Raw genomic sequence first — 22,196 nt, forward strand, 5'->3', positions numbered from 1 at the left:
GATCAATTTGCGTGTTATTCTACCGAAATCGATTTGGTTGTTGGGAGACAGCCAGTGCCAAAGTGAGGTTCTTGAGAGCCATACGGAGCCAAAAGTGGCATTGAGTGGGCAACCTTGTTTTAAGTTACATATATACACAGGACGGTAGATATCGTTGATGTTGCGCTTTCCGATGTTTGATCAAATTTTTGGAACGGGTGTAGCCATAAACATAAGATATAGTTATAAGCAATCCCCGTTTAAGCATGATCCTTTTACCAAAATTTTTAAGCTCTGGCCCTTTATGTAACATACAAACAAATACTATTATATACACACAACACTTCCGTATAATCCTTTAATTCAAACACTTCTTCGTTGCATCGCCAAATGAGATTCTTTGCACGTGCTATACAAAATCAATTTCAAAAAATTTCACCATCCATTAGTATTTCTTAAAGCTCAACAGTCTGGCCTTGGCCGCAATGTCTCTGTTTACTTGGTATATGAAGTTTTCGCACGTTTGCGAAATACAGAAGTGATTTCAAGATGAACGTGCTAATTATTTTGCTGGCGCATTGGAAACGTGGCACTCTCAAGGTAATGATTTTCTGATCAACTGCAAGTTGCTAACGAAAAGATCGAGCTGAGAAAAAAAAGAAAATGTAATGAATGGAAAATAATTCCAGTAATAAAAGCCAAAGTCGAGTTAGGACCAAGTTGAGTTATAACTAGCGTTGCGTTCTTCGTACGCAAATTTACATGGCCGAGAAGTTCTCAAATCGTTCTCCAGAAAAGTAAACATTTATTTTGTGTTTACTTGTTATTGCTTTTTGACACGGGTGCTGATACTTTGCCGATCCTTACGGTTGATGCACCGTAGTATATCTGGTTCCTATTTAACATGAATGAACTTGGGGAGAGAGCCGCTGGCATATAATTTTGCTTCGAAGTTAAATAAAAAGTGCAAACAGCAACATTTCTCTAAATTTTTTAATTGCTAATTAGCTCAGCTGGATAAGCCAAAACAAGCTTAGTAGATGTGTATGTTTTCTAGCAGTCAAACGGAATTTGTTTGGCTGCTTTTTTTCTTTTTTGTAGCATTATCTTTCTTTTAGAAAATAAATATCTGGCCTCTCACACCTCACCCCTCAAGTGATTTACAAAACTACATATGTACAGTAATTCATAATAAAAATGGGAAGGCTTATTTGTTGAATTTTTATTTTTTTATTTTTTTACGCGGAATTTCCAGCGATTCTGGAGTACTACCTTGGTGTTGGCGTTCGCCGGCATATGAGGGGTAATGTGCTTGAAAACTATACCGAAGGTTCCAAGTTAATATCTTGGGGTCGGTAAAGTCACAAACGGAAATGATTTCGAAAAAGCTATTCAAAACAAGTCGCCTCTCGGAATGGTGCAGTTGAATAGATTTCAGTTAAATTCTACAACACCAACGCGCAAAAATGTTAATGCGATTAACCGATTAAAAATTTAATCAGTCAATTTTCGGATTATTCAAAAAGATCAATTAATCATATTCTTATTTATCACATAGAGAGTAATTTCTGTTAGTTAAAAAAAAAAAAAGGTGAAGTCTCTGTTTTCCTTACTCTTGATTGGAATAAAATTTCTGATACTACTTATTGGAGATTACTAATTTTTTTGATAAATCAATTTGATTTTTTAATGAAAGTGTGATTAAAAGTAACAAAGAAATCGATTTTTATGATTATTCTTATTTACTCATTTGCTGATTAATTTAGTAATAAGTTTTCGATCGCCATATTTGACTAAATGATTAATCGCACATCCATTAAAATAGTACATAAATTTAATATAGTTCAAATCAAAAACTGTATTTTATGATTTATTTTTTTTCCGTGCGATTTGATTTCTGTCACATTTTGTATGTGAGTAACTTTATGCCTTTAAGCCTTTGTGTCTCCACATCAAACTAGCGCTGACTCATCGGCGTACCCAGAGTTAAGCGCTTTACAAAAACACAGTTCAGGTCATGTGTGCCGTTTTTTATTTGGTATATTGTTGTGATTTTGTCTGTTTTATTTTTGGTACGTGCAATCCAGTGCATATAATTTTGTTTAATTAATTTTCTCTTTTATTTAGTCATTTTAATTTTGCTCTTTGATTATTTGTCCCAACGGCGTTTGAACGACTTTTCATTTATTGTTGTAGCGCACTCGTTAAATTGACAAAAAATTAAAAATGTTTTTTTGCTTTTATTGCAAATTTATTTCTGTGTTGTTATATCTGTGTCGAATGCACGTTTGTGCACATTTTATTAATGTTAATGACTCATTGACAGCAATGTTAATGGTTTTTAGTTTTAGTCGAAACATTTGTTTTGTGTATCAAAAACAAATTGTTTTCAATTTCTTTTCTTATATTTGAACATAATTAAACTTTACAATTATATTGACTTTGTTGAATGGCCTTATTCATCATTTTGAGAGATGTACACCATATATGTTTTTTTGGTTGTTTTTTACAAATTTCCATGAACTGCCATACTGCTTCAAACGCCCACTAGTTTGTTTAGTCTTAGATTGATTTCTCAATTTATTTTATTTCCAAGAACTCTGTTTCTTTTTTTTACTTCTTCGTACAATTTGTTTATTTTTACTAGTTTTTTATTTTTGCGCAAGTTCAAGCGAATTTAAATGCCCTAAATTTGTTCGTTATTGAATTGGACGTATTCGTTGGGTGGCTCCCTATTGCGCAGTTGAAGCAAAAAAAGAAAAAAAAAATTGAAAATGGCTTGTCATCATTTATGAATACAGTAAAGAGAAACCTGCCATAGCGGACGGATGATTATTTTTCCTTCGTCAAATCTGTAACATAATTTCTGAAACAAATTACAATATTTGAATCCTCTAAATTACGTTTTTTGGTGGAACGTGGATAATCTTTTTTTATAAACTTGAAGCTAAAGGGTCGTGGTTCGTATCATAGCGTATGCAACATTCAGCTTCAAAATAATGAAGGAAAAAGGTTTCATACCTAGGCAGTGATAACTATTCAAGCTGTACATCAGTCTGTATTAAAGCTATAGGCTCACCAATTTGTAGGAAAAATTTTAAAGTGATTGTCCTTGCAACGCTTGTTTCACTGTAAATACAGAAGTTGCATATAATTTTCAAAAACTTAATTGGGACAGATTGACAAATGGCAAGCAATTGTAATTGGCATTCTCGTGAACTTGCAAAACCCGCAGGAATCTGGTTTGGGGGTTTCTTTCTAATTTTTTGAAGACTTAAATTCGTGTTCTTATAACATTTTTTTTGCTAATTCGTATTAAGTATCAACTTATTATTATTATAAATAGGAACAAGATATATGATTTTTTTTACCAAATTTATTGTACCCAGCCTAGTTTCCTTTTTTAAACGGTTTTATTTAGGTTGACTTGACAGGCTGGACAGCACTTTTTATTAAACGATTTTATTTAGATTGACTTGACAGGCAGGCTGCACGGCAATTGTGAACGAATGTTGTAATGAAATTTAATTAACTTCCCGATGAGCTACAAGCTTGAAACTGACAATGATGACCGATGACAATGCAATAATAAAAAAATCGCCGCTAGGTGGCGCAAGGATCGAGATGTTCACAAAAATCGTATTTGTGGTTCGACTTGGCTCATATTTGGAACACATAATACATACAAGAATAGAAAGCGACCTATGAAAAAAATCGCCACTAGGTGGCGCAGGGATCGAGGTATTCACAAAAATCGTATTTGTGGTCCGATTTGGCTCATATTTGAAACACATAATACATACAAGAATAGAAAGCGACCTATGAATAAGAATCGCAGCTAGGTGGGGCAAGGATCGAGATATTCAAAAATTGTATTTATGGTCCGAATTGGCTCATATTTGGAACACATAATACATACAAGAATAGTAAGCGACCTATGAAAAAAATCACCGCTAGGTGGCGCAAGGATCCAGATATTCACAAAAATCGTATTTGTGGTCCGATTTGGCTCATATTTGGAAAACATAATACATACAAGAAGAGAAAGCGACCTATGAAAAAAATCGCCGCTAGGTGGCGCAAGGATCGAGATATTCACTATGATGTCCGATTTGGCTCATTTTTGGAACAAATATTACATACAGTCCGATAGAAGTGACATCAAAATATTTTCCAGTTTGAGGAGGGACAAGCATACGAGTAAAGTCTTTGTAAGGTTTATGTATTGAGGACTTAGATTGTAACAAATTGTTAGGAAAGAGTCCTTTTAATAATGAGTCACTAAATGAGCTAAATAGAAGTAGAATAATAGGCAATTAAATAAAGACTAAAAACTTGAAAAAAATAATAAAAAAAAAAATTTAAGTTAAACGGTTTTATTGAAAACAATACTTACATGAAGTAATAATAATACTAAAAGCTAGAAAATAATTAGGTAGGTCCTAGGTAATAGTCATCACACTCCTCATCAATTTAGGGCGTTGATCAGACAATTAAATAAAAGCGATGGGCGCGTGAAATTTCTAAAAATGTGAGGCGTAGCCTAACCTGATTAAGGTTCAGTTGGTCTTACTTATGATTATCAATAGAAATTTGACGCGTCCAACGCTTTTGCTTAACTGTCTGATTAACGCCCTAGATCGATGAGGAATGTGATGGCAAGTACCTAGGACTTACCTAATTATTTTCTAGCTTTTAGAAATTTTTTTAAAATTATTTTATTTTATTTATGTTTGGGGTTTCATTGTTTCAATAAAATTTTTTTTCTTGTTATTTTTTTACTTAAAATTTTTTCCTTATTTATTTTTGTTTTTTATTTATTTTTGCTTTTTTATTTTTTTTTTTTTTTTTTTTTTTTTATTTTTATTTTTTTTTATTTTTGTTTTTTTATTTATTTTATTATTTGTTTTTTTTTTTTTTTGTTTTTTTTTTGTTTTTTTATTTATTTTTGTTCTTGTATTTATTTTTAAAAGTTAACTATCAAAAACTTTTTTTACCTCTACTATACTTTCCTTTATTTTTTTCCTTGAAATTTTTGATGCTTTTCAAGTTTCCCTCTTTGTTTTTGGAAATTTTAAAAATATACGGTGTACATACTTTAAATATATTTTTTTCCTTAAAATCACTTCCTTCTTGCCTATTTTTAGATATAGATTTTTAGATTTATTCATATATTAAGCTTTTATTGTTGAAGAGTCACTTCTGTTTTTTAAGATAAATATGGATATATTTTTTTAAATTTTTAATATCTGTTTTTTTTTTTTAATTTCAGAATTTTGTGTATAGTTTTAAAACATTTTTAAATCTAAATTTTTTAAAAACACATCATTGTTTTTTTAAGTGGCTTTTGGTTTATTCTTAATAAATTATAGTATAGTTTATAAATTTTTGAAATAAATATTGAAATATGACACTATGGCATCATTGCCATGCAACAATTTTCATATCGTTCCTGCAACAGATATCGCAGCGCTGTGAAACAGGATAGAAGTATAAATACTGAAGACCAACAAACAACCGCTGTCATAGCTGAATGTTTATAGCAACGGCCCATAAACATTACCGATGAAGGTATTTAGCAGTTCCCGAAATGGATCTATACAACGAATTTTGCCAGTTGTCTAAATTTTTTCTTTCTTCTATTCTACTTTAAGGATTTGTATTTAAGGAAATATTTATCATAACAATAATAATGATAAAGTAATTATTGCTAGACCTTGAGCTTGATTCGAACCCGCGATCTTACAAATCAGTAGGCCGATATAACAAGAAAAAATGTTGAATTTATCCTAAATTTTTTGAATTTGCTTTCGTTTATTCGATTTCTTAACTTTTAATTTTTTTATTAGTTATTTTTTACTAAATTTTAATTTATTTGTTTAATTTTTTGTGTATTTTTTTTTGTTTGTTTTATTTTTATTTTTTTTATATTCGTTTTCTTATTTTGGTTTATTTTGAATTTTCCATTTTTCTAAATTTTTTTTATATAGACAAAAGCATCTTGGAATTTCGTGTATTATTTTTTATCTTTTTTTAATTTTAAAATTTAAATTTTTTCAATTCTTTTGAAAAATTTCAATGGTTTTGTTGTTAAAGTCGCCTCTTAGTTCATTCTTCAATCTACACTCCAACAACTTAATATAATAAATTTTTCTAATTATATATAAACGACCAAACTCACCCACCTTTGTCAACAGCAAAATTTGTAATTCGTTTAATGGCTCGCAACTGAAAGAAATTATGAAAATTGAAAACTTCCAAGCGAAATGACAAAGTCGTAAATCAAATAATTAATTACAAAGGCATCCTTGACCTACACACATACAAACACATAATTACGCCCACTCACACACCAACTTTAAGTTGCATTGCTTTTGAGGAAGACATAGAAATGATTGAACCGCTAACGCTTCGAAGATCAACAAAGCTTTAAAAATAATGAACAAAGAAATGCTGAGAGAAAGACTACCTAGAATTGTGACCAACAAAGACAATAAAAGGGAGGATTAAGTAAACAAAGCAAATGAAATAATGCAATTCCCCTACTCACAACACCCATCTTCACTTTAATCACACATTTTTGCACACTTTCACAGAAATTTCTTTGCAAAAGCGACATTCACATAAATAGGATACCGTTAAAGGCAGCAGGATACCGTTAATAAGTAAATGCCGCTAGTGCGCCTTTGGCATACTTGTTGGCTAAAAGGAATCGAAGGTAAAAAAGATTATAGAAAGTAGGGAGTGGCTTTAAAAAGCATAAACCATAATGCGCATTAAAAGAAAGGAAACGAAGCAGTTCAACGAAAGGTCATCGGTGTTATAATCGCGTGAAGTGTGTTATAACATGCAAATTTGTCTTTTGCCGTTGTCTCTTGTTCTTCAAAAGGACAATATGAAAAAATGTAGGGTTGGATTCCTGTAAGTTAGATTACTGCTGTTTATATCGTCAATTTGTAGTTACTTTAGTGAGCTTGATTGTGACAAAAAAAGAAAAATGATTCATGCCATTTTTATGGTTTTGCGTCGTGAAAATTTTGAAGGTCAATGCGAAATTACGCAAATGAATTACAAAAACATTGTAGATTTACGCGTGCAGATAAGAATAGCCCTGTGGCAACGCAATCCCTAACCTGAACAGCTGGCTTAAATAACAAACTTGGACGTAAACAAACCTTTAAGTTTTTTGACACAGACCATTATTGTCGCTAGCTATTGAACAAAGCTGTTTTTTAATTTGTTAAGAGTAGCCTACCAACATTGAATTCTATTTGCCACGCATCCGCGACGACCGGTTTATGTATACAGTATTAGAGGTAACCTTTGGCATAGTTATTCCACAAAGCGGCTTCTGAGCAATGAATACAAAATTGTTTGTACTTACGAGAACCAATCTGGAAAAAAGTATTTTCTTATATTGTATGATGCTGTGGTTGCTTAGACGTTACAGGCGGAGGAATATACCTGCTCGTTGGAAACCCCGTTAATAGGATCTAAGTAAATCCATCTTCTAAATGCTTGAATGTATTAAAGAAAACTCAACTGGATTTGAACTGTTGCAAGTGAATAGGTTCGGCAAGTTCTTAAATTGTGTATATTGGAACGATTTTCCGTCATCCGTTGTCAAATTTGGTTTCGAGACAAACGGGTTTCGGTGTTGTGTCATCATCAGTGTCGAATTTCGTTCTCGAAACCAAATTTGACAAGGGATGACGGAAAATCGTTCCAATATACATAATTTATCCACTCTGTCGGAAAATCCACAAAACAAAATAAGTTCTTAAATTGTGTCTCACAATTCTCTGAAGTTATCTAACTCTACGTCCTGAACCTCGATGCGAATGTATCAGGAAACGAGCTCCCGGTAATTTAGGAACATTAAGATATCTTCGATTTATTTATAGAGCGTGATTTAATCTTGAAAATGATCGGAAAATATATTGAAGCCTTGGTTTCACCTCCTTTATTCTTGCATGAAAGGGTTGCAAGATGGACCGATAGTAGGGAAAGAAGATGGGAATTTACAAAACAAGTTTTTGATAGCCTTAATATTTTTTGTTGTTGTTATATCGGCCTACTGATTTGTAAGATCGCGGGTTCGAATGGAGCTCAAAGCCTAGCAATAATTATTTTATCATAGCCTCTCGACTACTGTGACTTCAGAATAAAAATCAATAGCTGGCGCACCGAGTTTCTTGCCCTGTGAGACGTAACATATGTTGGCATTTTCCGTGGTAGTCGTGACATTAGTCCCATAATAGTGCTGCTTTCGGTAACATACCAGATCTATATTCTTCAAACATCGAAAACCATCCCAAAAACAATCACTCCCCGATCTAGTGTCTTCATCACCATTAATTATTATCATTGTTATACAACAACAGCTCCGAAAACTCATACGGAATTCTGCTTTGTCGCTTTCTGTCTGCAGGGAAATCAGCGGCACATGTTTGTAGTAAGGAGCTATGCAACTATGAGCTTCCCGGCTTCCCCAAAGACAATTTAAAATTACTTTTGACTGAATCTATACCGGAAGCAGACAGATGGCGTGACAATTCTACTAATTGGCGTCACAAAGGGTCATCATGATGCCAAAGTGAGCTGCCACGTGTATTGAAAAGTGGCGGATGGGGCATGTTAACTTTTTATTTTTCAGATTCTAAACAATTTCTCTTTAACCAGTAATCTTAGAAATTTTGAAATTTACCATGGAGGCGGGTATCTTTTTTTTGCGAAACGTGTGATTCATAAAATGCACCTACTTAAGTAACGCGAATTTAAGATTTATCAAAAGTGGCAGGTAGGACAACGAAATCATTGATATGAAAGTGAATGACTTCATTTGCTAATTTCAGACAAATTATGAATATCCCTTCAGAATGTAGGTACCCTATGGGACCTTGACATTCAATTTGTATGTTTGCTACACTAATGTATTTTAGAAATAAATTATTTTTTTAGGAAAATTTTGTGTTGTGATGGGTTGGACAAGTTACATTTCATAATGTGTGATAAAACTTTTGAACAATTTTAAATTTTTTTGGATGTAAGCAAGGCGAATTCAGTACCAGGTGTTGTTATCCCAACAGCTGATTGCTTCTTCTTGATTATTTTCCATACAACGCCTTTTACTACAACATGTCAGTGTAGGGTTCTTTTTATTATACTCAGTTGAGCAGAGCTCACAGAGTATATTAAGTTTGATTGGATAACGGTTGGTTGTATATATATAAAGGAATCGAGATAGATATAGACTTCCATATATCAAAATAATCAGGATCGAAAAAAAATTTGATTGAGCCATGTCCGTCCGTCCGTCCGTTAACACGATAACTTGAGTAAATTTTGAGGTATCTTGATGAAATTTGGTATGTAGGTTCCTGAGCACTCATCTCAGATCGCTATTTAAAATGAACGATATCGGACTATAACCACGCCCACTTTTTCGATATCGAAAATTTCGAAAAACCGAAAAAGTGCGATAATTCATTACAAAAGACCGATAAAGCGACGAAACTTGGTAGATGAGTTGAACTTATGACGCAAAATAGAAAATTAGTAAAATTTTGGACAATGGGCGTGGCACCGCCCACTTTTAAAAGAAGGTAATTTAAAACTTTTGCAAGCTGTAATTTGGCAGTCGTTGAAGATATCATGATGAAATTTGGCAGGAACGTTACTCTTATTACTATATGTACGCTTAATAAAAATTAGCAAAATCGGAGAAGGACCACGCCCACTTTTAAAAAAAATTTTTTTTTAAAGTAAAATTTTAACAAAAAATGTAATATCTTTACAGTATATAAGTAAATTATGTCAAGATTCAACTGCAGTAATGATATGGTGGAACAAAATACAAAAATAAAAGAAAATTTAAAAATGGGCGTGGCTCCGCCCTTTTTCATTTAATTTGTCTAGGATACTTTTAACGCCATAAGTCGAACACAAATTAACCAATCCTTTTGAAATTTGGTAGGGGCATAGATTTTATGGCGTTAACTGTTTTCTGTGAAAATGGGCGAAATCGGTTGATGTCACGCCCAGTTTTTATACACAGTCGTCCGTCTGTCCTTCCGCATGGCCGTTAACACGATAACTTGAGCAAAAATCGATATATCTTTACTAAACTCAGTTCACGTACTTATCTAAACTCACTTTATCTTCGTATAAAAAATGAACGAAATCCGACTATGACCACGCCCACTTTTTCGATATCGAAAATTACGAAAAATGAAAAAAATGCCATAATTCTATACCAAATACGAAAAAAGGGATGAAATATGGTAAGGTAATTGGATTGTTTTATTGACGCGAAATATAACTTTAGAAAAAACTTTATAAAATGGTTGTGACACCTACCATATTAAGTAGAAGAAAATGAAAAAATTCTGCAGGGCGAAATAAAAAACCCTTAAAATCTTGGCAGGTATTACATATATAAATAAATTAGCGGTATCCAACAGATGATGTTCTGGGTCACCCTGGTCCACATTTTGGTCGATATCTGGAAAACGCCTTCACATGTACAACTACCACCACTCCCTTTTAAAACTCTCATTAATACCTTTAATTTGATACCCATATCGTACAAACTCATTCTAGAGTCACCCCTGGTCCACCTTTATGGCGATATTTTGAAAAGGCGAACACCTATAGAACGAAGGCCCACTCCCTTTTAAAAATACTCATTAACACCTTTCATTTGATACCCATATCGTACAAACAAAGTCTAGAGTCACCCCTGGTCCAGAAAAGCCCACTCCCTCTTAAAATACTCATTAACTCCTTTCGTTTGATACCCATATTGCACAAACGAATTCTAGAGTCACCCCTGGTCCATCTTTATGGCGATATCTCGAAAAGGGGTCCACCTATAGAACTAAGCCCCACGCCCTTTTAAAATAATCATTAACACCTTTCATTTGATACCCATATCATACAAACAAATTCTAAAGTCACCCCTGGTCCACCTTTATGGCGATATCTCGAAAAGGCGAACACCTATAAAACGAAGGCCCATTCCCTTTTAAAAATACTCATTAACACCTTTCATTTGATACCCATATCGTACAAACAAAGTCTAGAGTCACCCCTGGTCCACCTTTATTGCGATACCTCGAAAATGCGTCCACCTATAGAACTAAGGCCCACTCCCTCTTAAAATACTCATTAACTCCTTTCGTTTGATACCCATATTGCACAAACGAATTCTAAGTCACCCCTGGCCCACCTTTATGGCGATATCTCGAAACGGCGTCCACCTATGGAACTAAGGATTACTCCCTTTTAAAATACTCATTAACACCTTTCATTTGATACCCATATCGTACAAGCGCATTCTAGAGTCACACCTGGTCCATCTTTATGGCGATATCTCGAAAAGGCGTCCACCTATAGAACTAAGGCGCACTCCCTCTTAAAATACTCATTAACTCCTTTCGTTTGATACCCATATTGCACAAACGAATTCTAGAGTCACCCCTGGTCCATCTTTATGGCGATATCTCGAAAAGGGGTCCACCTATAGAACTAAGCCCCACGCCCTTTTAAAATAATCATTAACACCTTTCATTTGATACCCATATCATACAAACAAATTCTAAAGTCACCCCTGGTCCACCTTTATGGCGATATCTCGAAAAGGCGAACACCTATAAAACGAAGGCCCATTCCCTTTTAAAAATACTCATTAACACCTTTCATTTGATACCCATATCGTACAAACAAAGTCTAGAGTCACCCCTGGTCCACCTTTATTGCGATACCTCGAAAATGCGTCCACCTATAGAACTAAGGCCCACTCCCTCTTAAAATACTCATTAACTCCTTTCGTTTGATACCCATATTGCACAAACGAATTCTAGAGTCACCCCTGGCCCACCTTTATGGCGATATCTCGAAACGGCGTCCACCTATAGAACTAAGGCCCACTCCCTTTTAAAACACTCATTAACACCTTTCGTTTGATGCCCATATTGTGCAAACAAATTCTAGGGTCACCCCTGGACCACCTTTATGGCGATATCTCGAAACGGCGTCCACCTATGGAACTAAGGATTACTCCCTTTTAAAATGCTCATTAACACCTTTCATTTGATACCCATATCGTACAAACGCATTCTAGAGTCACCCCTGGTCCATCTTTACGGCGATATCTCGAAAAGGCGTCCATCTATAGAACTTAGGTCCACGCCCTTTTAAAATACTCATTAATACCTTTCATTTGATACCCATATCGTACAAACGCATTCTAGAGTCAACCCTGATCCACCTTTATGGCTATATCCCTAAATGGCGTCCACCTATAGAACTATGGCCCACTCCCTCATAAAATACTCTTTAATGCCTTTCATTTGATACACATGTCATACAAACACATTCCAGGGTTTCCCTCGGTTCATTTTCCTACATGGTTATTTTCCCTTATGTTGTCACCATAGCTCTCAACTGAGTATGTAATGTTCGGTTACACCCGAACTTAACCTTCCTTACTTGTTTTTATTTAACTTTGTATTTTAGTTTATTGTGAAAAATAAAAAATAAAGAAGAATTTTACGCATACATTTAGGCGTTTTAAAAAATATAATTTAAAGTTTTTTTTAATAAAATAAAAACATTGTTTCAATTACTACAGTCAGTTAATCTGAATCAATGAAAATTATCTTTTGACTCGACATTCTTCTGCACGGCGAATTGGTTGAATTCGCTTTGCCACCACCTGTTATGGATTCGCCTTGGATGTAAGTGAAAAAACGTCATACTACCTCAGAATTTTCCTCAAAAAAGACAGAACTTTTTAAGAAAAAAAAAGAGAAAAATCATCGTCCAGAAATTATTAGCCGGAAATGTTTATACAAATTTCCAGATGAATAGGGACAGCTATTTATTATATACCGTAAAACTCTCACAATTTATGCAACGAGTTTACCATTGGGTTTCACATTGTTTATTAATAAGTTCTCAATCACGTGATGTTTTACTTAGAACTACTTATGAAATTCTTCTAACAAATAAATGTAAGATTTCCGTAATCATATGGCTCAGATTTAATATGGCACTAATGACTTTAATACAATCTAATCTCAAGTTACGTAGTTATAAGCTTTCTATTGAAAGAGTGTAGGTGTGAACTGAGTCACTTTGAGGCGGCATATAGCAAAATTACATGGAATATTAATTAAAAATTATTACGGGTTGCATAAATTACAATTAGTGAATGTTATTAGTAAGTTTAGGCTTTAGATTGTTTGTATTAGTATTAGTTAAAAAAGTCGTATATAATAGCGAACAGAACTGCGACATTTAAAGATTAAGTATTAAATAGCAACTTTGAGTTAATTGCAAACAATGTGACCAATAAGTAAACAAAAACAAAAACATAAAATTAAAAAAGAAAACAATACTCAAAATCATAAATCTCAATAAAGTTTTGGTACAATTTCAAGTGTGCAATGCTTTCGCTCGTAGAACTTTGTCTACAATGTGCTTTCCTAAATGAGGAAATTTATGATTCGCAATTTTTATTACTGGCAATCAACAGTGGTAGTAACAATTAAATAATTGCAATAGAAACAACATTAAAAATCACCACGCGAAAATGATATATACAACGTGATCATCAATTGATGTCACTTAACTCGCATTTAAAGCTTTCGATATTTAGCATTTACTTTGCAATCATTTTACTTCTACGTAGTATATGTTTTCTGCGCGAAAACGAGCAGCGGTAATTATTGTTGCTTCCTTCTTCTCGTCTGTATATGTATTCATTTTAATTTTATAAAAGATACACATGTCGATTCTGCGGTTTTATGCTGTCTAACTTTGTAATTTTTATTGCTGCTACTGTAACGTTCACTCGCACGATCATCAGCGATCACCTGGTTAAACCACACACAACAAATCATAAAGTAACAAAATGACAAACAAAAATTAAGTTTTCTACAACAAAATAGAAAAACAAATTACAAATCTCTACTAGAATTAATTGTTTTAACAAATTTGAACTTGGTTTGTCAGGGGCGGTGACAGTGGTGGCAGCAGCATGTATGTAGCTCAATTGACGTTTGATCGCACGTTTACCTCGATCGTTACCAAACTTGTTCACACCAGCAACAATAATACAGCATTGCACGTTGACCAGTTATGGTGTGTTTGAAGTGCTTTTTGACTTACAATGCCACTGTCGTAAAAAAAAACGATATTTGTCACATTTATCGGTGCTTTTCCCGTTTACACCGCTAACGCCCCCTCCCCCTTTTGCGTGTTGTATGCAAACAAAAATCGCCATATCACCATAGCTACAATACATCATGCGGCTTGGCTAGTGATCGTGTGTATTTAAGTGAACGTGCATGTAACAGGCGATGATGAATTAGCCGTTAGTGACTTTTTTATAATCAACAAAAGTAATAATAAAAGGTATTGTTGCTTTTTAACCAACAGTGTGCGTTTTTGTGTTATTGTAAAGCTCCAAAGCCCAATAATTGACAATAAGAAAGCATATAAATTGAGTGAGTAACAATGCGTTTACTTAGGTGAAAAAGAATTTTGCTAAAGAAATAATGTGATGAATGAGTTAAAGCAAATAAAGTGAGGTAAACATTTTTGCAGAATTTTTCTTTTTTTCTTTTTTTTTTCTTTGATTTTGTCAACAAAATTGCTCGAAACCCAGACGGCCGAAGCTTTTTGACCATGAATATAAACAGTCGCCTACAATTAAAGTGGCACAATTTTCACAATTTTTTCGGCAAACAACAAAGTTTAAGCAAACTCAACATTTAAAAGAAAAGGTTAATGCTATAAAATAAAAAATTTTGTTTACCAAAAAAAGATTCCTTAATTTTGAAATTCTGTCTGAATAAATTTTTTCCGTAAAATTTTGTTCATATTAAAAATGTTGTCTGTATTATGCCGAGATTCATTAAGTCTTTATTGAAATTTATATAAGTCAAATTTTCGAAGTTTTGTTTGCCAAATTTCATAATTTTTCCCGGCTTGCCTACTATGGCTCCAACTTTCTTCAAAATTGTGGAACTTAAACTCGCATTGAATTTCTTAATAAAAAATAGTGAAAGCATTTACAATTGAGATATGGTCTTCTGAAATTTGGTTATAATGGATGAAAAAAAAAATTTAAAACATAAAATAAATAAATAAAAAAGAAAAAATGACAACAAATGAAAAAACAAACAAAAAAGGAAAAGCAATTGGAGGAGTTATAAAGAGGAAAAAAATAAAAAATTTAAAAATTAAAAATGAGACATGAAATGCAGACAAAATAAAAACAAAAAATAAATAAAAGTATTTACAAGAAAATAAAACCAAATGAAATGAACAAATTAAGTGAATGATAACAACAGTAAATAATATAAAATAAACAAACAAAAAATTTAAAAGCCTGAAGAATGAAATTAATTAAAAAATTAAAAAAAAAAAAAATGCAATGTATAAAAACTCGCTCAACCGAAAAAAACGTGCTACTTGCAATCCCATTTCAGTAGTTTGTGACTGTAAGCAAATCGTTAAAGAAGATTAGCGATAGAACCACAATTAATATTGCTAGCTCACAAAGAACTGCTTCTTATAGACGAACGAATCTCTGCGAAATATAATTATGATAAGCGTCACCATCAGTCAACCATTATTTTTGCACTGCAATCGATCGTGAGCGCCATCGCGACTGTATGTACAATGACGCGCCCATGTCAAACCAACATACCGTAGAGGAGCAAAGGGGGGGGGGGTGCAATTTTTAACAATTGCTTATTGCTCACCGGTCCGTGCAAGCACTGTCAACGCTACTATTAGTGTTAGTTTGTCGATCGAGCGGGTAGTTGTTTGAAATTTGTTACGTACGGCCATGTAATAGCTACGGCGATCGCGACAAAACCAATGTAAAAAATATGAATACCAAAAAATTCAAATTATGAAAAGTGTATCAATGAAAGAAATAAAATTCAATAAGTTTTAAGTAATATAAAATTTGTAGTAAACGTAAAAATCTGAAGAGCTTAACGTGAAACAACAATTAATCATCACATCTAATGTATGGTACTACCTAAGCTGCTATCAATTTTACACTTTATAGTTTTGCAAATATTTACAAAAGTTCTAAAAGTCAACAAGCTGTGAAGCGAAGCCGATTTACAAGTGTTAAATGCTTATACAGAAATTTTTAATTCAATCAAGCTTGAATTTTGCTTCAGAATGCTGCGAAGTTTTGATTGATCGTAGCCCAACGCTTTGACGAAGAAAAAAAAAATTAAATGAATCATTCTATGGTATTAATTGACCTTTCTGACATTTTAAAATATGTAGAAATTTCTATCAATAGGCAAAGGCAAAATTAGATTTATTTATGCGAAAATAGTGAAAGAAAATGCATGGCTGCCATATATGCTTATGCCACGCGGAGATTTATTATGCAGAGACTTAAAAAGAAACTATAATAATGTGAATTTAATTAAAAGTAAAGAAAACAAATATAAATTAAAACTTGTTTACATGAGCTTGTTCGTTTGTTTAACCCTTACTTAATAAAACAATAACAAAATATATATAGAAGACAAAAACGTAAAAGTTAAATATAATAACAAGAACTACTTTTCCTTATCCAAGCTGTGAATATATAATGAAAAAATACAAAAATTAAAACGCTTAAAAAAATAACAGATATGTAAAATATTTAAAATAGATAAACAGCGGAAAATCGACTAAAAAATTAGCTAGTCAAAAAAAAATAATAAGAAATGGAAGAAAGTATCCAAAAACCGAAGAAAAAATAGCGAAAAAGGGAGTGAAATATTAAAAAAAAAAATGATAAAAATGTAAATAAACAATAAGAAAAGAAAACATATTTAAATAAAAAAGTATGGAACAAAGAAATTAAAAAAAAAATTTAAAGAAATATAGCGGAAAAGGAAGAAAAATATTGTAAAAAAATAAAACTACTAAATAATAAAATAAAAAAACCTAAATTAGACAAAAATTTTATTAAAAAAATTGGTTAAAAGAAAATAATTAAAAAAATGTAAAGTATAAAAATGTCATGAAAAAAAAATATTATAAAAATATTTATTGATAAAATTAAAAAATTACAAAAATAAGTAAATATAAAAGAATCGAAAATAGCAAATTAAAGCTTTTAAAAATTCCAAATTAAAGCTTATAATACAGGGACTGAAACTGTTGTTCCTTTTATAATATAAGTCCTTGCAAAACTACTAATTTTGGACTTCAAATATATTTGGATCAAGATAAAAATTATTTTCGGGTTTTTATTTTTTGAGTCCGATAGAACTAGTTAAACTCGGACTTTTTAAAATAAAAGTCCCGAAATAAAAGTTAAATCAAGACTTATTTTTTAAGGCCGAAATAAAAGTCCCGCTTGATAACAAAGACACGGCTTATCCGAATTAAAAAAAAGTTGAATTTGTGTAACTAGTTCTATCGGACTCAAAAAATAAAAATACAGATTTTATGGAAAAAGTTCGAAATAAAAAAGGATGCATGATTCGACATGATATTGCTATAGGGATACCTGGGAACTCAAACATTTTCACCTAGGACAATTTTTTGACCAGGACTTTTTCGACTCCGAAAATAAATAATAATTATTTTCCATCCCTGTTATAATACAAATTTTAATTCAAAAGTTCCAATATGTAAATAACAAAATATAAATATTTGAAATTCTAATTACTTCACACCTTTTTGCTGCTGTGATGCAAATTTCCAGAAACTGTTCCCCGGCAAACTACAATCAAACGAGATGATTATGGCTCGTGTCACGCTCACCTGACTGGAAATGCATACATTTCTATACGCTGTCTGAATTCATAGCACCAATGATTAGCACTTTCAAATTTATTATAATCTAAATCTAAACTAATAAAATATTCATTATTCTAAACTGAATAAAAAATTAGTTTTTTTCAGCTGTCATGTGCTTCATTTAATGCTAATTCACTACAGTGATTATACAAAATAGCATTGCTAAGTGTTCTGGGATTTAAAATTTCTGGGAAGATACTAAAATTTTCAGATTCTGGTAACGGTTAATAAAATCAAACACAAGCAGAAAGAGTAAAAGTGAAGTAAAAGCGAGAAAAGTGCAATTTTGTAATTTAAAACATCTGATTGTACTGTGGTGCGATTTATCAAAGAAAAATAACTTGAAATTTTTTACTGTTAAAAGTGTGTAAAAAAGATAAAAACTCAGAAAGTGAAAAGAGGCTGGTGGCCACGCCACCCAAATCCATTCGATTGCGTAATCTATTAAAAAAGTCAATCAAAATTTCTTTGTTAATCGTTGCGTTGTAATAAAATGAACCTAAAATTTGTTTTTCACTGCACATTTATTTGCAAATAAATTATGAAATTTGTCATATGTCTTCCGCATTCGTGAACTCATTCGAAAACCACAAACAAATAACCGTGCGTATATTGTAAGGCTATAAAAAATTTAGGCAGCATTTAGCGAACTGTGTATCGTATATGAGGAATATAGCAGGCTGTTATATGTATTACTCATGGTAGTACGTGCCTTGCATAAATTAGGCGACCTATAGAAACGTACACATTTTATGCAAAGCAAAGTTAGTTACGTATTTATCTCAATTTCTTTTTTTGTGCTCTAGTCCGGTTTTTTTCTTTGGTTGTTTTGGCTTTTTTGTTTACAATCCTCTGACGCATTTTGGTTTGACAATAATTTCCTGCTCATTATTCTCTTGTAGCAAATTACATGTTGCCATTAACGTTGGCGAGCATTTGTTTTGACCAACCTTCGGAATTTTGTAAAGCTCTTAAGTCTTAATAATAATTATTGTATACTATAATAATTGCGAGCTTATTGGGTGTTTTTTTTTCGTTTGCAGTGCGCGGTTCCTTCTTTCTTTCGCTTGTCGTTGGGTTTTGTTCATAGCTCTTTAGTTTTCTTTTCGTTTTTCTTACTCATGCTGACTCTTTTTTCTTTCCTTTCCTTTTTTCTTTGTCTCATTTCACCACATGTAATTGTCTTACTAATTAAACTTTCAACTGCTTGATTAGTTCAATTCGATATGCTTAATTTGCTTGGACCACTGTGCGCGACGTGCTCTGCATACGTCTTTATCGCCTCAGTCACGATTACCGCATTTAATCAGCTGTTTACTGTCTCCATTGCTCTGCCGTTTTCCATTTCATTGGATGCACTTTTATGACACCACGAAATTGCTATTAATTAAAGCTTTCGTACGTCATTTCCACCAAAAACCAACGTCACCTCCACCATCCATCAGCCGCTTAACAATTGAAATGTCAACAATTTTCTATTAAAATTTATTTATTTTTCTCTGCAAATAGTCATTGCTCACTTGCTGTTCTCCGCTTGACCTTAGCTATTGCCGACATTGTCAATTCATCGTACATTGGTTTGCAAAATTTTTGTTTCTGTTGCTGCTGTCAAATTTGAATTTAGTATTGGCGTGTCTGCCGTGTGGTTGTGTCATTATATAAAGATTTTATAATTCTTATTTGCAATTCGTTGATTTGTTAATGTGTCCGTGTTTACCTCTAGCACTTATAGCGTTTGCTTGTTTAATACACATACATCGAATATTTGTCTATTTGTTTCTGCTGGGCCACTTCTTGCATTTAAATATTTACCGACGTCGATTGCCGATGTCTGTTCTTGATTAAGCGAATGTTTACATGGAATATTTCTTTCCTTTATAATATTAATTTAATTAATATAATAATAGATATTTACATATATTTTAAGAAATTTAAAATTTTCGCACATAATTCGACCATAAAATGTAAAACTTCGTAGAAAGAACATAGAAAAGCTTGATTATCAATTTTAATTTACCCCAAATCTTGAGACTCTCATACAAAGATATTTCAGCCATTCAATGTCACTATGCTAGTGTTCTCACTTCATAATGATTGTTATACTATACCTTTAACGGTAAAAACTTAAAATTACTTGTGAGAATGGGATCTTTATTTTTGAATGTTCTTTAATGTAAACAGTTTTCTAAGAAATCTTAACATTCCCATACTTTAAAGTAAACTACTGGTCATGCCGAACAATCTATCACTCGAATACTCATCTTTACCTTGTAGAACTTTACCTTCATTATCTTTATAATACTGTTCGAAATTATTAGCTGTGTTTGTTTGCATGAGTAGTAATTTTTTATTAACTTTCACGATTGTACAAACCATTACTTATATACACCAGCGAGCAAAATAAAGAATGAATTGCAAATTGTATCAGCTTTTTCTTTTTTTATTTACGTTAATTAAAAAAAAAAATAAGAACATTTTTAGCGAAAACTGTGTAAACCAATTCGGAAAATACGGAAAAATTTAAAAGTTTTTAAAAATATTCAAGAAAAATTTCTAATTTTTAGTTAGGTTTAAGGCAGGGATGGGCCCATTTTCGGCTCCTAAATCAGTTTTAATACCAGCGAGTGCTTGGTGAGACGTTTGTGTGTTTTGGGGTGTTGGGGGAGTAAAAAAAAATATCGTACGCTTCGTCTGAAACGATTTTATCGCAAGAAGGTTGCGGAAACAGTAAAAAACTGAAATGAAAATATTCTCTCTTAAACTCGAAAACCAATTCCCTAACTGTGTTGCAATAGTACGAAAACAAAAACATACATTTTTGGCAAGAAATACGAAAAACGGAATAAGCATAGACGGAAGTCGACTTTATGTTAAGCAGCGCATTATTGACATTCATTTCGCCTTCACATACATTTAATTATATGCAAGCCGATTCATTTTGCAATATATACATAAAAGTATTTAAAAAAGTATTTTTAAATTAGTAGCATTAGAGGAAGCAGTAGTAGAAAAACGTACTAATGCACGTTTCGTATACAATCGTGGGAAAACGAAACCCTTTTCAGACTTCTTGGCAGTGTTGCCGTGAGCCTAGAAAGTAATGTATCAGTTTACAAATAAAAAAAGGTACCAATCGCATACACAACGACTAATTTTGCAAGTTTTATTATAAACACAACTGATTTCATTTATAAATTTCTTCAGCTCACATACATAAGTATATCGTTAAATCCACACTGCAAACATTGTTGGAGCATGTGTTGCATGTGTGTTTAATTTACGGCGATCATTTTCCTAATTTTAAAACTTGCTTTGTTTATGATTTGAATCCTAAAGGAACTTTTAAAATTACAACTGAAAATTCAGTTCGAGTTGTGAATCACAAAAGCGACATTACATATTTGTGGCCTTTAGTGCGAGCGAAGCCGCCGGTAAAGGCTAGTTTATCCTAAAACGCTTAATAATTTGAACATAATAAGAGCGGTGGCAGCTCTATTTTCCACATATTTATAAGGCCAAATACTCTCTCTTTATCAATCTTTTGTGTGTTTGTATATTATTCTCTTCCTGTGTTCTTCGCCCCACATACCTGCACTTGATCATCCCCCACCCAGCACTTAAAAGCGTGCCCGTATGAGCAAAAGGCACATACGAGCCGTTTTGCCCATCGCTGGTTTAAGGAAACATTCAGTTTTGTAGCCTAGTTCCTTTTATTGTAACGAAAAGCAGGTTTTATAAAAAAAATCTCAAAATCTATGGCAATTTTTAAAGACTTAAAACTTGAACTTTGTGAGATTAAAATGAGATGGACTACAAATTAAAAAAAAAATTGGAAACTTTCCTGAAGATCTTTCAATTTAAAAAAATAGCTGATACCCTTTGCAAATCTTTTCAGCTGCTCTTCTTTTACTAACAGATGTAAAAATATTATTTCTGATGTCTCTCTCGTAATAGATATTGATTTTTATTTAATTCGAATAAATTAAGAAATATTATAAGCAAGGCAATCTAGTACTAGTCAAGGACGCATCTATATAAAGCAGCGAACAGAAAAATAGCAACGACAATTTTTATCGAATTTCGTCAATTAAACTATTTTTTTTATTCTCGATATTTAAAGAAAAAACTTCCATGAATTTTGTAACTGAAGCTATGCAAACCAATCTCAAAAGCGTTTTCGAAAATGCGAGAAGAGATAATAAGAAGATGTAGAACTTTTTATTTAGAATTTTCAAGTACAAGTTGGGTCTTTCAAAATGTGCATTATTTTTTACTTTTTTCTGAAGAGTGTTAAGAATGTCTTCCATACAAAAAAATGCAAATGGAGGAAAGTGAAAAACACCCTTCGGAAAAAAATTGTCAAAAACACATGCGAATTTTAA

At 32.4% G+C, this 22,196-nt stretch overlaps 1 protein-coding gene across 10 annotated transcripts in view; it reads left to right on the forward strand.

Moving 5' to 3' along the window:
- The window catches only part of Mob2 (MOB kinase activator 2), a 113,822-nt gene that overhangs the window by 61,927 nt on the left and 29,699 nt on the right, over positions 1–22,196 (forward strand). Inside the window, exon 1 of one of the 10 annotated variants that reach the window (XM_067791100.1) lies at positions 13,541–16,032. The exons of 8 other annotated variants lie outside the window; for them this stretch is intronic. The gene's annotated coding sequence lies outside the window, so the exon portion shown is untranslated. Of the gene's footprint in view, positions 1–13,540; positions 16,033–22,196 lie in introns of those variants that run through there. One more of the 10 variants, XM_067791099.1, reaches the window with a different exon arrangement.

This window comes from Eurosta solidaginis, chromosome 5 (assembly GCF_040869045.1).
Source record: "Eurosta solidaginis isolate ZX-2024a chromosome 5, ASM4086904v1, whole genome shotgun sequence".
Classification (NCBI taxonomy): Eukaryota; Metazoa; Arthropoda; class Insecta; order Diptera; family Tephritidae; genus Eurosta; species Eurosta solidaginis.